This window comes from Pelophylax lessonae, assembly GCF_965119305.1.
Source record: "Pelophylax lessonae genome assembly, chromosome: 12".
NCBI lineage: Eukaryota > Metazoa > Chordata > Amphibia > Anura > Ranidae > Pelophylax > Pelophylax lessonae.
This window is the reverse complement of record NC_138779.1, coordinates 87,031,942-87,039,320: the sequence shown is the minus strand read 5'-3', so window position 1 is coordinate 87,039,320 and position 7,379 is coordinate 87,031,942.

The following is a 7,379-nucleotide window of genomic DNA, read 5'->3' as shown; positions in this document are numbered from 1 at the left end:
AACTTAAATTTGGCTGCTTAACAAAGCATGGGGACATCCCCACTGAGTTGATGCCATCTGACATGAAAAATACAAACAAGCAAAAAAAGGCAGAGTGCCAAACTACTACATCAAATGTCTATATAGCTTAATTCTTTTTTTTTTTTTTTTATTTACGTTGTCTATTTAGATACATACAATGTTTACTTGATTTACATCAGTCATAAATTGCAGTAGACAGAAAAGATACAGTCATCTTAATCATTATAGCTTACAGGCATCAATATTTGATATTACGACGTCATTGTAGAGTTTCTCCGCCTATCCTTGAATTTCAGCGGACAACTGAATAGTCATTAGCCATGAAACTAGAAGATAGAGTATAAGGATGGAAATTTAATTTGTGTGGTTAGAAGATGAAATGGAGGGATTAGGATGAGGCAGGAATAGGTGGGAAGTAGAAAGGGGAAAGAAAAGAAGAGGTAAGGTGAGGTAAGGTAAGGTAGTTTAAGGTAAGGAAATGGGAGGGGGAAGGGGGATATAGCTTTTTTCCTCACTGAGAATAAATATTAGGTAGACAAGCAATATCCAACTTGTTTTAGGGGCCAGATGAATCCCCTTCAACAGTAATCTAGGTGAAACCAATACATTTTGAGCCCCCAAGAATATGGATTGCCTGGCCTCTGAAACACATCGGCTAAGGCTTGTCTACCTATTGTTCATAGTGAAGAATAAAACTGAAGGACATTTCATGTGATAGTTTGGCGCTCTACCTCTTTTTGCTCTTTTAAAATGATTAGGAAGAGCGGACCATTCTGTGTAGGGAGAGATAAGGCTTTTTTATCAATCAGGTAGAAGTTTATTGAAAACCAACAAACCATTCAACAAAAAAGAAAACTTTCCAGAGTCCATATACTTTAACATATACCATCCAAAAAGAATACAAAACAATGTTGTAATATATACAAATACATAGTGCAATAAGCATTTTTACCTTGAGCACAATATTACAAGGGTTATCATCACATGCAGAGAGCAGGCTCCTGCTTTACATTCCCTTTGTCTCTCTAATATCAGGCAAACAGGGAACATAAAGCTTTAAATTATCAGTCTGTCTAGTATTAGGTCCACAGGGGACAATCCTGGTACTGCCAACACACTCCCCCATACCTTTTCAAATTTATATTGGTTACCTCTATGTTTATAAATTAGCTTTTTGCATCTAAGGTTCAGCTGTTCAGGGGTCAGCTGATCGATCCATATCTTGATCGATCATATGCATCCATTATCACTTCCTCCAGCACACCAAGACAGGGCTTTGGATCTAGGGGTACATCTACATGAAATGTATTGTTAATATTCCTTACATAGAGTCCCAGTATCTGGGAAGTTTTTGGCAATGCCACAATAAATGTATAAGATCTCCTTTTTCTCTACAACATTTTGGGCAGGTAGAATCCAAGCGTAAGCCCATAATATGCATTCTATAGGAACTGCAGTGTACATACTATGTAGTATGTATAGTTGTGATAATCTGTGCGACAGGTTGAGAGAACAGACGACACAAACTGCCTCCAAGGCCTCCTCCCACTTGTCCCCCCCGAAATATCTCCCACGACTTTTTCCCAGCCCACCAAAGCAGTATTAGGAAACTGTTCTGAGTAATCAGCTAAAAGCATGGCGTAACACCTGGATATAAAGCCCCTTGTGAAAGGGGAGCTTTGCATCATACTAAAGATTGGGGTTGGAGACATAACCGCATTTGCTAATAAATGTTGGGCTATAAATGCATGTTGTAATTGAAGGTAATAAAAATGCATAGTATGGGGGACATTATACCTAGTTTGCAATTGAGCAAAGGACAGAAGCTTGCAATTTTTAAATTAATACCTAAGGTGGGTCACACTCAATATTCTCCAGTTGGCGGCATGTTGCAACTTCTTTTATTCAGAGTATAATTGACTGAGCCATATAGGGCTATACACTGTGTACCCTAAAACATGCTGAAGTTGTTTTGCCTTCACCATAGTTTTATGCATTAGTCTGTACGTTGGATACAGTCTGTTGGGCTTAGAAAAAAGTTGGGCTTCCAGTCCCTCTGAAAGAGAGCTAGTCCCACAAAAACAGAGCATTACATATATAAGTAGAGTCTCTAATCTCCTCCCTGCTATGGGTTTCTGGGACCATCCCCCCATCAGATGCTGTAGTTGAGAGGCTAAATAGTACAGCCAAGGGTTTGGAGAGGCTAATCCAACCCCATCTTCTGCCGTCTGTAATTGTTTCAGTTTTATCCTAGCGGGACCCCCTTTCCACAGCAAGGAACGAAATATAGAGTTCACCATCCGAAAAATTTTCAGAGGGACCACCACTGGTGTATTATGAAGAAAATATTGCAATTGGGGCATCATGATTATCTTGACTAAGTTTTCTTTAGGGCTTTCTTTTTTAATTGTGGCACATGACCCCCAGGGCATGCATTTTGTTTGACAATTGTTCCAATTGCTCACTTTATAGCCCCTAAAAATTAATTATCAAGATTTGCCCCTGTAGACTTCAATGGGGGTCCCTGCAAAGTTTGCAAACTTTAGGCAAGATTTTCAAAATTGTTCATGAAACAAACCCTGGCAGTTTTTCTCATCTTTAGTCAGGGCTTTACTATAACTGGCACCCAAGACCAGATTTATACTTTCTGACCCCAACCCTCCTTCCCGCCAGGCAGGCTTGTGCCACCCATGTAAATCTACAGTTCACTGGCTAACCTTTGTATCACACTAAGGGCTCAATTACACATGTAGCAGCCCTTGCTGCCCCTCTGAAAAGCAATTCATGGTGGTTTTTCAGGGGGCATTTGATAGGTGGCTGGGAGGCAATATGTTACCTCCTCACCACCTGTGAGTCCACACCACAACTGTGTTCATTTTTGCAGTTGTGGCAGGACCCCATTCACTTGAATGGTACTGCCTGCCAAATGCAGCAAGGGGGAAAAAAAAACTTCTGCCATTTGTACAACCCTATCCAGCAGCTGTGTTGGGTTAAGGGGGATAGTAAGAATGCTGCTCAACCACCTATTTTAACCAACCCAGAGTAAACTAGTCCTTACAAGTTAATGAAAGGGAGGGCTTAGGCAAATTGTTTCTTAGTTTTCTAGTAGGTTGTCTGCAGCCTGAGTGGGGGAACTATAAGCTCAAAATATTTTATAACTAGCAAGAAAAATGTGCAAGTGGTTAGGGCAATAGCAAACAGTACATAAATTCCCCAAAACTCTATGCGACTATTCAGCTTAACAAAATCAATCTGTTAAACAGAATAGTATGGAAGAAAATTCTGGTCTATGGTGGGGGGTCTTGGCATAATTTGCAAGTATGCACATCATACCCCTTCCTCCAGTGATGACAGGTCCAGACGCTGCTCTGTCACCCTTTCCAGAACCCAGGTCCCTCCTATTCATCCCCAGGTCCTTGCAGTAAGTCCTCACCATGGGGTCAGTAGTTCTTGGCACACAACCCTATTCTCAGTGTAAAATTACTGAGAGCATTCAGAAAATTTTTTTTTTTTTTTTTTTTTTTGGGCAAAGCTGAATTTGCATGTCTTTTCTGCTAAAAAAAAATTGTCTTTGTTGCATGTTTGCAAATATAAGAGATGCTACATTGAAGTGCTTTGTCAACTGCAGCCCTACCCACGTGCATTGTTCCCTTGCTAGCTATAAATTGATTTGAGTGGCTGCCATTTTTGCTTTGTTAGGTAATTGAAAGCTAGGTATAGCACTATGAATAAGTGCCTTGACATGGCAGTGTGGCTTCCCATATATTTGCAAATATATGTAAAAAATGGGATTTTTGACTTACTGCAAAATCCATTTCTCCAATGTTCATTGACGGACACAGCTCCTGATCTTCCTAATCATTGGGTTATACTGCCCCATACAGGAGTAGGACACTGGGCAGTAAAAAAGTTTGGCTACACCTATGGGCAGTCCCAGGGGGTATACTCCCTCTCTCTGCTATAGGTAGTCAGTTTTGTTACAAGCAGTGTCAGAAGAATTAAAACTCCAAAGAGGGGTGGGTGCTGTGTCCATCAATGAACATCAGAGAAATGGATTTTTACAGTAGGTCAAAAATTCCATTTTCTCTTTCGTTCATTGATGGACACAGCTCCTGGTCTTCTTAACCATTGGAACGTCCCAAACCAGTGTTAAACATGAGGGGTGGGAACAGCGAAAAAGAAATTCCCAAGGCTAACTATAACCAACCAGGTTAACAGGAGCTCAACCAAAACAAATGAAGCTCACATGAAAAAAAAAAAATACACCCTCAAAGAGGACCAGGTCCTATAAACAGCAGCCTGCAAAACCTTGCGGCCAAAGGAAGCATCCGCAGATGCCAACACATCCACTTTATAGAACTTAGTGAAAGTGTTCACCGACGACCAGGTGGCCTACTTGCAAACCTGCGTCACTGACGCCTGATGACGGAGGGCCCAGGAGGCCCTGAGACCCTTGGTGGAATAGGCCCGAATCACAGTCTGTCTGATCCATCTGAAAATGGTGGCAGAGGAAGGGAACAACCCTTTCTGAGGCCCATCCATAAGCACAAATAGTGAGTTTGACTTCCTAAAAGACTCCATAGCTGCCAGGTACACCCTAATCGCCCATACCACATCCAAAGCATGCAAAGCAATTTCCTTTGGATGTTTTGGCCTGGAGCACAGGGAAGACAACATAATAAACAGGCAAAAAATTTGGGGGAGCATACCCATGTATTGGCTTGAGCACGATATGGCCATATGGTGGGACCAAATCCCCATTTTTATTTATGGATTGTCTTCAGATTTGGTATTAATTTCTTTTGCATTTGCGCGCTATTCTTTTTTAAATATACATGTCTTTTGGTTCATAGCTGCAGCAGCTTTAGAAATACATGGGTACGCTCCCCCAAATTTTTTGCCTGTTTATTATGTATTCGGTCTGACCAGACTATCGAGGTTGAGCAACCCTCCCCACCCCCCCACACACACCTGTACTCAATCAGTGTCCACCATCAAGTGGATATAGGAGGAGTCCCCTGTAGTGCATTTGCACATCTTTCCCAGCAAGGAGTATTATCTCCAAGGGTTAGAAAGGCTGGATTCATCTCTTTTTCATGGATAGTGTAGGACCCACTGATAATGGGGTACTTTGACGCAGTAGTGGGCTAGAGCATGATATGGCCATATGGTGGGACCAAATCCCCATTTTTATTTATGGATTGTCTTCAGATTTGGTATTAATTTCTCTTGCATTTGCGCGCTATTCTTTTTTAAAAAGACAACATAATGTCTTCATTAAATGAAAATCAGAGACAACCTTTGGAAGGAACGATGGACAGGGACAAAGAAGCACCTTATATCTGTGAACCACCAAGTAAGGTGAATCACAGGATAACGCTGCCATTCCGATACCCTGGGCGCAGAAGTGATAGCCACCAAAAAGGCCATCTTCTAGGACAGCGAAATCAGGGGAATCTCCCAAAAATTCTCAAAAGGAGGCTTCTGAAGGACTGAGAGCACCAAATTGAGGTCCCAAGGTGGCAACAGAGACCGCACTGGAGGGGCCTAGTTCCTAACACCCTGAAGAAAAGTATGCACCAGGGAGTATGTGGCCAAGGGCCGTTGAAAGAGGACTGCTAAGACCGACAACAGACCCTTGATAGTACTCAAGGCCAGTTTCTGCTCAATCCCCCAACTGTTGAAGGATGGTCAAGATCCGAGCCACCAAGAAGGAGCAATGATGAACCCCAAGAGACTCACACCATGCAATGTACGTCTTCAACGTTTGATGGTAGATCTTCCTAGAAGTAGATTTCCTAGCTTTTAACACTGTTGGAATCACCGACGCAGACAAACCTCTATCCATCAGCACCTGGCGTTCAACAGCCAAGCCATCAAAGCCAGCGACTGTAAAGCAGGATGGAAGATTGGTCCTTGGGACAGCAAGTCCTCCCTGAGAGGAAGCCTCCAAGCAACATCGGCGACCAGCCGCACCAGATCGAAGTACCAAGCCAGGCGAGGTCAGTCCAGAGCCACTAAGATGACGGGAATCCCTTCTGCCTTGATCTTGCATAGAAGTCTTGGCAGAAGCTTGAGAGGAGGGGCGTAAATTAGATGCTACTGACCCCACAGGGCAACCAGCATGTCTGTGGCATCCGCCAGAGGATCCAGTGATCGAGCCACAAACCTCTGCACTTTCTGTTAAGCTGAGACTCAAACAGATCCACCTCGGTTCGCCCCACTAGAGACACAACTGATGAAACACCTGCAGATGAAGGCACCACTCCCCTTGGTCCAACGCCTGCCAAATGAGATAATCCGCCTTCCAGTTTTTCACCCCGGGAATGTGTACGGCGGAGAGGGCTGGAGCGAACTGTTCTGCCCACCTTAGAATGCCGGCTACCTCCAGAGCCGCCATGACACTTCTTGTGCCCTCCTGGTGATTGACATAAGCCACGGCCATGGCATTGTCCACTTGAATGAGCACTGGATATCCCTGAAGACGATCCGTTCAATGTTCCAGGCACAGGCTGATCGCTCGGAGTTACAAGACATTGATCGGTATTTTGGACTTTTCCAGTGTCCAGAGCCCCTAAGCAAAATTTTTGCAGAGGACACCTCCCCAGCCGGACAGGCTGGCATCCGTGGTGACCACTGTCCAATACAAGGAGAGGAAGGATTTGTCCAGTCGAAGCGCCGGAGAACGAAGCCACAATATCAGGGACTCCTTAGACCCCCGACTCAGCCAGATCTCATTGTCCAGAGACTGCAGAGTCTTGTCTCATTTGGCCAGAATCTCCCTTTGCAGGGACCTCGTATGGAACTGTGAAAACAAAATCGCCTCGAAGGTAAATACCATGAGGCCCAGTACCCGCATGCAAGTCTGGAGGGATGACCATCTGCTGGACAGCAGGAGACAAATTGCAGCCTGCAATTTCTGGAGCTTGTCCAGAGTCAGACCCAGATAGTCCAACTTTGTGGAGGGAACCAGAGCAGATTTCTGAAAATTCAGAATCCTGCCGAACTCCCTCAGAGTTCGTATGGTGATCTCCAGGTTTTCCACCAAAGCAGAAGGAGACTACGTTCGCAGAAGGAGGTCGCCCAAGTAGCCCAGTAATGTGATCCCCCGTTGGCATAACAACGCTAGCACTGGGGCTAACACTTTTGTAAAGACCCGAGGAGCAGAGGCGAGACCAAAGGGTAATACCACAAACTGATAATGCTCCTCTCCCACGGCAATGCGGAGGAAGTGCTGGAGACCAGCACATATTGGAATGTGAAGGTAAGCATCCTTGATGTCGATAGAGGCAATAAGATCTCCCTGATGCAGGTATGCCACCACCGTGCGAATAGACTCCATCCTGAACTTCTGAACC